A 10,401-nucleotide genomic window follows, 5' to 3' on the forward strand; every position below is an offset into this window, starting at 1 on the left:
TGCAAGAGAAGTTTGTCCAGGCTCATGGAGCTGGAGTGCCCAACAGCTAAACCGACAGCCACGAGTGCTGCCACAATTGAGCTGACACACACAGCATGGTCAGCCCGCTGACCAGCTTATCCGAGCACACTTGCTCAGCCCAAGAATGTGGGAAAAAACATGGTGCAAAGAAGAGACTATGGGTTTTTTTTTCTTGAAAAAGGATTTAACTTGGCCTGCTGTCATTAATATGTATATATATTTTTTCGTATGCAGGTACTTTCGCCACTGAGTAGACCCCAAGGTGCTGGGTTGCTCTAGGGCACACCTGGGCTGCACCCAACTTGGCCCAGTCGAGTGGGCGCACCCACCACAAAGCAGTCGCCCAGCGGCTAAAGGGGGTTTGGTTGGACAAGAGGACGCCCAGGTCTGTTCCACAGTGGACTCAGACCTCGGGCAAGTCCAGTTCTGAGCAACGCCAGGATACTGGGTTGCTCCAGAATGCACCTAGGTTGCACCCAGCTCGGCCCATTCGAGTGGGTGCGCCTACCAAGAGGCAGCTGCCCAGCGGCTAGGTGAGGATGCGGTTGAGCAAAACAAACGCTCAGGTCTGGTCTGAATGGACCAGACCATGGGTGTTTTGGTATGAGTAGATTGACCAGGTCTGAACTGCGTGGTTTAGACCCTGGTCAAAGTCCCCCAACAGAACCGAAGCCGAAAAATAAAGAAAAAAGCAAATACATATCCATTTTTTTAAGGCATGGTGTCGGAATGACACCCCTTGTACCCACGACTAAGAGGGTGCATTCCAGTCACCCTACAGGGTTTACCCCATGAGCTTGGGGCCTACACTACCATAGAGAGGCCATGAGACACCCAACCATGGCGTGGGTCGAACCACATGGTAAGGAAAGGAAAGACATAAATGAAAAATGTGTGTGGGTGTGTGCCAATAACATGTGAAAGCATATCAAGAACGCAGCCATTACTTCTAATCCACTGAAAATTCATCATGCATTTAAGAAGAAATCATATGTTGGAATTGGTTTCATGTTTGGTCAAAACAAACCAACATACACTTTCTTTTCAAATGAAGTAAAATTGGAAATGTTGATATATTCTCACAAAACAAGGATGGAAGTTGTAGATAATGCTCACCTTGTCTTCAAGGAAGGAGGAGTATGATATTCGGTTGGGAGGGTGAGAGAGAGAGAGAGCTCCAAAGAAATTGCCCCTTACAATGACCTTCTCTCTCTTCCTTCAAAACCTATATATGCTAGGGTTTTAAACTTGTGTGGCTGAGATTAGATCTCAGAAAAATGAATGACTAGGGGTTATTTCATGCCCACACCCATCTAGGTCATGGTAGGGTTGTAATATCTCAAGCTTGCCTCTCACGCCCCCAATGAGCTTCTATTATTCGAATTCTTTTAAAAATCTTTCAAAAATGCCATTACATTAGGTCTTTAATGCCCTCTTGGTTTTAGAAAAATTTCAAAGTGTGCCCTAGGGTTGTCGGCCCCCTCTGGCCAATGAGATTGCATCCTTCTTTTGAGTTTTAAAATCTTTCAAAAGTGACATGGGGTTGCCGCCCCTGTGGCCAATGAGCCCCAAGGTCCATTAAAATCTTCTGAGTTATTTACAGTTGAGCCATCGTCCAGCTGGTCAAACCCCCTAGCTGGTCAAACTCGCCCAGCTAGGGTCTAGGTCTGAGCTCTCCAGGTCGATCCCAGACATCCCCACAAATTCGACTTTTGGCTTCATACAGAATTATACTTTAAAATTAATATATCTATACATATTTTTTTTTTGAAATGCTTAATTTCAATTTTGATAAAACTCATAATTCTTTTAGAAACACACTCATTGCCAAATTACGTAAGTGAAAAGGTTTTAAATCATTTAAACTTTTTGATTTGAAATTCGATTTATTTATTTTTATGCCATTTGAATGAAACTTAAGGTTTCGATGTAGAATGCATTATAATATGCATAGATATATATTTATTTTAATATACATATATGTTTGTATTAGGGTTTCATATATATATATATATATATATATATATATATGTGTGTGTGTGTGTGTGTGTGTGTGTGTGTGTGTATAGACCAACATAGGTATATAAATTTATTCTTCAATTTTTTTTTTATCATGCATTGAATTTTCTCATAAAATTCATTGGCCTTACAGCTAATCTTTCACAGGTAGCAAATTCCTCACTAATTTTTTGGATCCAAGAAGGGACATTATCGACAACTGCATTGCGCATCCTTGAACATGGTATTCCCAGCAAGATCTCACTACACATCACTCCTTCATAGTCCAAAATTTGAAGAATTTAAATGAGGAGTGAGCATTCGTACCTGGGTAGAGGTAGACCAATAGGTCGTCGTGATCCAACATCATCTTGGGGATAAGGCTCATATCCAATCTTGGGAAGAAGGATATCCACTCCCCATTAGATAGCGGCCTGTCCAGCTTTTCAGGCTTGAACCTGTCTCTAATTTGATTATTTTGCCAAGTAATCTTATTATCGCCTTGATTGAATTCCATCAAGCCTAATGCCAATATCATCTCATTGAATTCATCTCGGTTAGGATGACTAGTAGTGGAGCCTTTTCACTTTGAACAGGATCTTGTCGTGTTTCACTCCTCAAGGATCAACCATGGAACATCTCTTGGGTGTTGCTTTAATAGGTCCCAAAGTATACAACGCCACTCTGCTTCATTTTGCCCATACACTCCTGATATCATAATTGTTTCATTTTTATACTCCACTATCATTATCATTATTTGATCATTCTCTAGAATGACTTCTAAATTGACCTCTTGTGGAATCTACACACAAATAACCCTACTGTGGGGAGTAGCTTGAAAGTTCCCTTTCATCAAGGGGAGAATTTGGTGGTGATCTTCAACCCTTATCTTCTATCACTTTTGACTCTAGAAAGCAATGTTTATCCTTCTTAAGTACCACAATAATCTGCATTATTGCTCATCTTTTCCCCAATCCCCTAACGTTCTAAGCTACTATCTTCATTGTTGGGGATGATTGCGGGTAGCTGAACACCTCTAGTGGATGTGGGTCTAATCACGAACCTTTCGGCCCTGTACTTCCTATGATTGTTTTAGTCTTCTTCGTGGTCTTTTGACCCTTTGTCTTCACCATTCTCATCGGCCTTTTCCCATCTCTGGGCTTTTTCCACATTACTTATGTCTTCCAAGACCTCCTTGGGCGGTTGGACCCCTCTCTTTTTGAAAGAGAGGCTTTGATTGGAGGCCTATTATCTTTATCTTTCTACCAGAATTTGGATCCTGGCCATTTTGCTTTTATTACACTTAAGAATATTCAAGAAGCTTGAGGGAACTAAAGGAGATTCTTCATCTGTTGGAACACACACCCCACTCTTAACCTTGTTTCCCATGTTGGGATGGAACTAATCCCATCGGGACAACAACCAAAGCTCTGCTTCTCTTTGGTTTACTCAATGATGCCTCGGTTTGATATAGATGATTGTTTGTCTCCTCACCTAACGGTGCCTCTGTACCTGACATGACTTCACCCTCACTCATGCTAGGATCATACATCTTGAGATCGCTCCTTTCTTCCAAAGGAGCTTCTACCACCTTAGATAGCATCCACGTGTCTCTTTACGAGGCCTTTGCTCCCTTTGATCATGTTGTATCCTGAAGATTCCTGTCTGTCAACCTTTGTTGAACTCGGCTCAGTACTCATTCCGCCATTGAAGGTTCTTACTTGCCTCTATACACGGTCGATTCAGCACTCTTCCATTTGCTCTTCCCCTCAATCACAGCAGCCCGAGAATTTTCCTTCACCATAATATCTTATTGTCTGGCTTGACTGTGCTGCTTGGAGCCTCTTTCTTTAATTTTCTCCTTCCCTTCTACTTCTATCCAGGCTGACCCTTCCTCCACTTCCATTCCCAAGCTCTCAAATCTATCTACTTGCTTGGTTTCTTTGAAATCCTTACCTGGCTCCATCCCTATGTATCCTTCTTGTTCTCTGCTATCGGTTCTGCAGCTTTGAATATGCAACAATTGGATATGTGGGCGATCAAACCTTAACGACCATAAAACTGAATGCTTCGCTCATAGACCACCTCTTGTTGCATTGTTCTGACTTTCTCGATGACTATGTTGATCTTTGTCACTGGGGTGAAGTCAAGCGGGATCTCAATCATTTTCCTTGAGAATTAAAGCATCTCCCTCGACATGGTGAATGCCTTGAGCATATCGATTAGCAGGGATTATCACTTGCGGTAGAGATAGGACTTGCTCAGAGCAAATCTTGTCCGACTCTTCCCTGATGGCCCTATTCCCTTTTTCCACAACCTTTGCCCATGAAACTTCGTTGGGTATTTGGGATAACGTTCATGGGGAAGCAATCTCCAAAATTACTCCTGTCGAGTGAACACCACCTACTCTCCACGGTGGTGGTTGACCGCATTCAGACTCCCCAGCAGACAATGCTGCCTCCATCCTGGTTCTCTCAAATACCGTGATAGTAACTCAAATGCCTACAGGTAAAGTGTTTGAAGATAAACGGCGACGCTGCGTCTACATTTTTTTACCACCAGAGAGAATTAGCAGCAGTTCAAAATCATCGCTACTTCTCTTTTTCTCGAAAAGAAAGATGCGCCGTGTTACACCGCACATTCAAGCAGTTCAAAGGAAAACCCTCTCTCTCTCTCTCTCTCTCTCTCTCTCTCTCTCTCTCTCTCTCTCTCTATATATATATATATATATATATATATATATATATATATATATATATATATATGTGTGTGTGTGTGTGTGTGTGTGTGTTTGTGAAAGTAGTAGCTGCCTACCCACTTTTCAGCTGGACAGAAGTGGACGTGTGAGTGTCTTGCATGATTAAAAAAACACTTTTACCGGTGCTTTTGAAGCGCCACTAAAGGAGTTTAGTAGTGCTTTTGAAGTGCCACTAAAGGCCAGTTTAACGCCCAGCACACACGATGGACGTTCAACGTGCGTCCATGGCTATATCTTGCCAAGTGAGTAGTAGGCAGCTACTATATATATATATATATGTGTGTGTTTATTGGCAGAAAAGCGTAGCTACTTGGTGAAATACGGTTAATGATATGTGCTTAATGGGTTTTCCATTGAAATTTGTTTACAAACCAAATATGTTTATTGGTATGAACCAAGATTTTTATAGGTTTTTTTTTTTAATATTTCATGGGATGTTATCTAGACACTTGGTTTTATAGAAATAGACTCTAATTACGATGTATAAAAATGATCTTTTAAGGGTTAAAAATCAGCCACTTATAATTTTCAGAAATATTTAAGCATAAAACATTGCATTTCTTGATCCGATTGTGATGATCCATCAGTTGATTCCTAGCAAATGGACCACGTAGAATAGATCTGCATATATCGTTAGATTTGCAAAAAAACTATGAAAATCTTGATTCATACCAGAAAACATATTTGGTTGATAAAAATATTCCTGTTTCCCTATATACATATAGAGAATTGGGTAGGTGCTTAATGAAATATGTTTAATGATACGTGCTTAATGGGTTTTTATGCTTTAAGGGTGTTTTTTTTGTTTTGCAGTTACAACACCATAAATGTGCTAGGCATGTTCGATTTACGAGAAATCCACACATGGATCATGCACTTTTTATTAAAAAAATGATATTTGGAGCCTCAAAAATTTTAGACCGTTGATTATTTGAACCTTATAAAAACCCAGACATGTGTTAGAATGGAACACTACAAGAGCCGATCCCTATAAAATCAAGTATATAGATTACATCTGTACGGTGAAAAAAAAACTGAAAACCCCATTAATTAAACACATATCATTAATCATATTTCATTAAGCACCTACCTCTCTCTCTCTCTCTCTCTCTCTCTCTAGAGAGAGAGAGAGAGAGAGAGAGAGAGTAGAGCATAGGTGCTGCTTGATGGGTTTTTCTATTCTTTTGGTGTTTTTCGCACTTCTGACCCCACAAATATATTGAGCATAGTCAATTTATGAAGAATCCACACTTTGATCATGTGTTTTTGATAAAAAAAGATATTTGGAGTCTTAAAATTTTACAAAGATTTTGGACCATTGATTTTTTTTGAACTTTATAAAAACCCATGTGTCATAATCCAATACTTAAAGGGTTAATCCCTATAAAACTAAGTACATAGTTTACAACTGTATGGTCAGAATTTAAAAAAAAAACAAAAAATACCTGAAAAAACCATTAAGCACATATGTATATACTGTATGGTCAGTATTAACAAAAAAACTAGGAAAACCCATTAAGTGCATATATATATATATATATATAAAATCATGGGTGCAAGATGTATCTACAGAATTTAACCTTACAACCTTAAGGATGATGTCCTTGCAGTTGTAGATCTGACATGCACAAGTTCTGAACAAACAAAAAAAAAAAGGGGGGGGAATTGTGTTTTCACCTCGTTGCGACTTAATGGCGTTATGACTAAATATGGTTCCTATAAATAATGTCGCTACTTTCTGATCTGATTTCTATTGTAAATCGCTACTCTCTCGTTTGATTTTCACTGTAAATCGCTACTCTCTGATTTGATTTCTATTGTAAATCGCTAGTCTTTGATCTGATTTTTACTGTAAACCACTACTCTCTTATCTAATTTCTACTATAAATCGCTACTCTCCGATCTGATTTCTATTATAAATCGCTACTCTCTGATTTGATTTCTATTATAAATTGCTACTCTCTGATCTGATTTTTACTGTAAATTGTTACTTTCTGATTTGATTGCTACTGTAAATCGCTAATCTCTTATCTGATTTTTATTGTAAATCGCTACTCTCGGATTTGATTTTTATCGTAAATCGCTACTCTCTTATCTGTTTTGTATTGTAAATTGTTACTCTCTGATTTGATTTTTACTGTAAATTGTTACTCTCTTATCTGATTTCTACTATAAATTACTACTTTTTTATCTGATTTATATTATAAATCGTCACTCTACTCAGTTTGACGTTGTCATCATTATCTCTGTTGTAAATTATTATTCTATGTCTACTCAGTTCGACGTTTGCACCCTCGTATCATGATGAACAATAGACAGAATGCTGATTTTTCTGGTAGTTTAACTATTTCTTACGAACAAACGACGACAAAGGGTGCTCCGATGATAATAGACAATGTCGACAACAAAGAGTGCTCTGACGGCAACAGACGACAACAAAAGGTGCTCCGACTACAGCAGACATCAACAAAGGGTGCTCCAGCGGCAACAGACAACGACAAAGGGTGCGTCGTCAATCAAAGCTCTTGTTACAGTAGATGGTGCATCGCCAAAGGGTGATCCAAAACGTTTAGGGTGACATATTATGAGGAGCTCCTATTAAAGCAGAGGAGTTTACTCCTTAGGGTGAAAATAATGATGACTTTAACCCTTTCTGGTGGGAGGACATTTTTGTCCTTTATTCGAAACGTTGTTTTATGGCGCTAATGGCAGGAAAGAGTACTCAAGTCTTTGCAAACGCAATAGACTCCGATGCTAAGTGATGTTGCATGGGGAAATGAGCCCCACATGCTTACATACATGGCACTCATTCAGACTCGAGAACACACACGAAGGGGGCATATAACCTACTTCGTGCCTTGTGCGTTGGTTGGTTGTTTCATCCATTGCCTTTATCCCCTACTCAATAAATCCTTTTTCAATCGTTTGAAATCTCTTTTATATATATATATATATATATATATTAAAAAGAGAAAGAGAGTCAACATCTGTCAAACAGTAACAGAAAATCGGCATCACATCGCTTCACATAAAAGGCATAAAAGCTTGGTTGTCGAGTTTTCTCTACGATTGGAAGTTTTAAATTTTGAAACAGGCTGCCTTCTCAGCAGCCAACTACCACTTATACATTTGCCTACACAATCCAAAAATAAACACTACAACATCTCTTGCTGAATCATAAAGCAAGAGAATGTGACTCTTGCTCTTATTACCATCAACTTTCCCTTACCTCCACAGTTCCACTTGTGAACATCCTTAATTCCTATACAATAGCAACAACAACACCCTCGTACATACAACCTCCAATCTCTGCAATACAAAACAATTAAGCAATGATTAAGAATACAACAAGAAAGAAAGGAGGGTTGGTAGTGAGGAGGACTACTTTCCAGTTTCCACCACAAGAAATAAAGAAAAGGAAGCCAAAGAAAAAATAAAAGAAAGATTGTGTGGGGCAGTGGTCTTGAATAGCAATAGTTTTTGTTTCTTTGTATAAGTGGGTGTGGTTATCCAGATTCTGTTGTCTAGAGCTTGACCACGTCTGGGATGTGAACCGGGTATTTGTGAATGCAATCGGACCATGGACCGTCCACCGGAACCTTGATGGTCCGGTTGCACTTCCATACTGCACTGTTACACTTGAACCCGCTTCCGAACGCGATCTGCCAAACGCGATCTCCCTTCTTTATCCTCCCCTTGGATTCAATGTAGTTCAACTCGTACCAGAGCGAGGAAGAGGATGTGTTTCCGAACCGGTGGAGGGTCATCCTTGAAGCCTCGACGTGCTCGGTTGATAGTTGCAGGTTCTTCTCGAGCTCGTCGATGACGGCCCGGCCGCCGGCGTGGATGCAGAAGTGCTCGAAGGCCTGCTTGAAGTCTGGAATGTAGGGCTTCCACTTAGGGTTGAAGACCTTCCTGCCGATCAGGGTGAACAAGAAGAGCAACTGCTCAGATGCCGGAAGGACTAGCGGGCCGATGGTCGTGATGTTCGACTTGAGAGCTTCTCCAGCTATTGCCATGAGATCCTTTGACAGTGAGATCCCCACATTGCCAGCACCGTCTTCTTCCTCATACACACACTTGTAGGCCTTGTCATCGGCACCCTTGTGCGTCCGGACCACATGGACTAGCCGGTACTTTGCCCGGCTTCGCTCCCTCCGGCGATTTGTTAGGAGGATCGCCGCACCTCCCATACGGAATAGGCAATTAGGGAGGAGCATGGATCGCTGGTTTCCAGCGTACCAATTGGGAGTGATGATCTCTGTGCTAACAACAACGGCATAGGAATTGGGGTGCACTTGAAGCATATCTCTGGCTAGGTCCACGGATATCAACCCGGCGCTGCACCCCATCCCAGAAAGGTTGAAGCTGCGGATGTTGCTCCTCATCTTGTACTTGTTGATTATCATTGCCGAGAGGGATGGCGTGGGTGAAAAAAGGCTACAATTTACGATGAGGATATCGACATTCTTAGGCTTGATGCCCGTCCTTCGAAAAAGATCATCCATGGAAGAGAAGATGACAAGCTCAGCCTCCGCCCTAGCGTCCTCCATGCTGGGATTAGGAGGAATGTAGTGAAGCGCCGGGGGAAGACAGGTGTCCTCCCCAAGGCCAGACCTCTCAAGTATCCTCATCTGAAAATCAACACTCTTCCTGTCAAAGTGGTTTAACAGGGTGGAGTGCTCCATGAAGGTGGAAAACGGCACCCTGCAGGTGACCGGGGGCTTGAAGCAGGCGTAGTCCACCAGGAAGATCTGTCCCGGGCGTGACATGAAGTAGACGGTCGCGACGAAGACGATGAAGAGAGAAGACACGAGGATCTGGGCCATGTCGAAGTGGAGCGACTGCCAGAGGGCAAGGATCTCGTTGGGTCGACGAACAACTTCCAAAAGTATGGCAGCCATGGTGGGGAGGAGGAGGAAGGTGAGGATGTGGTTGACAAGGTACTGATAACCAAGCTTGACATACTTGAGTTTGACAGAGGAAGAGAAGTCTGGCAAAATGGGAGGCATGTTTGGTTGTGGGAAAAGAGTGTGATTAGTAGTACTGAATGGAAGGGGAGATCAGAATAGGGAGGTTGGGGTTTAGAGGTTGTTGAGGAGATGGTGCAGAGGAGGAGAATTTAAAGGGTGTCGTTGGGAGCATTGAATGAGAGCAGATGGGGTGATATAAATGTAGGCAGCCTGACTTGGTTGATCAGAGGGTAATGGATTAGCTGCAATTTTTTCAAGTAGACACTTTTTGGTGTCATAGGGTAATCTAGGAAATTAAATATTTGGATGTGAACGGGCGATGAGTATAATAACTATTCCACAGTCGCCCTTTCTTTTCTTTTCTTTTCTTTTTCTTTTGAGACCTTTTCTCTTTCTGGTTTGCCTTTTGTGTTACCTTTTAATTCCTGTGTTTTGAGTTTGCTTTGGGGGCACGTTTAGAAGAGAGAAAATTTTGGTTATGAAAGTTTTTCAAAAGAAAGTTTAGTATGAGAAAAATAGAGTGAGAAAATGTAAAAAAAATGAGAGAGGAAGAGGAGGGCGGTGGTGATGGTGGTGGGTGGTGGTGAGATGGATGGTGGTGGTGGTGGTGACGGCGAGTGTAAAAATAAATTTTTTCTTGGTGGGAAAGAT

At 41.3% G+C, this 10,401-nt stretch overlaps 1 pseudogene across 1 annotated transcript; it reads right to left on the minus strand.

The window, feature by feature from the left end:
- Positions 1–8,254: 8,254 nt before the first annotated feature.
- LOC149841388 (3-ketoacyl-CoA synthase 6 pseudogene) lies at positions 8,255–9,857 on the minus strand (annotated as a pseudogene). Its single transcript, XR_016431440.1, has one exon. The product of XR_016431440.1 is annotated as a 3-ketoacyl-CoA synthase 6 pseudogene (transcript).
- Positions 9,858–10,401: the final 544 nt, after the last annotated feature.

Source organism: Nuphar pumila, chromosome 4 (genome assembly GCF_984573655.1).
Source record: "Nuphar pumila chromosome 4, dmNupPumi1.hap1.1, whole genome shotgun sequence".
In the NCBI taxonomy this organism is placed as follows: Eukaryota; Viridiplantae; Streptophyta; class Magnoliopsida; order Nymphaeales; family Nymphaeaceae; genus Nuphar; species Nuphar pumila.